Here is a 388-nt window from a genome sequence, read left to right on the forward strand (position 1 = left end):
TGCCCCCAGTCTTAGGTGGTTTAGTAGCCATTTCAGTTTTAAAATTCACAAAATATAAGTCTAGAAACTTCTCTCCCTTTAAGTATAGGCTGGGTGGCAAATGGGCCGGACACCAGTTCTCGCCCATCAATTGTCTCTACCGCATCGGAGGGTCCACTGAACCACGGGACCGCAAACTGGGTCACAAAGGCCTGGTCCATAAAGTTTGTTGTGGCCCCTGAGTCCACCAGCGCATGCGCCTGGGGCCCGTCCGACCGGTTCCCCAACCATATCCGGGTGTCCAGAATCAGATGCCGAGGGGCCCAGAGTCTACTTCCGCAACGCCCAGTGGGGCTTAGTACGCGCGACCTAGGGTTTCCAGGTCGGGCCTGCCCGCTTCCGATTGGTC

This window comes from Ahaetulla prasina, chromosome 17 (assembly GCF_028640845.1).
Source record: "Ahaetulla prasina isolate Xishuangbanna chromosome 17, ASM2864084v1, whole genome shotgun sequence".
NCBI classification, from domain to species: domain Eukaryota; kingdom Metazoa; phylum Chordata; class Lepidosauria; order Squamata; family Colubridae; genus Ahaetulla; species Ahaetulla prasina.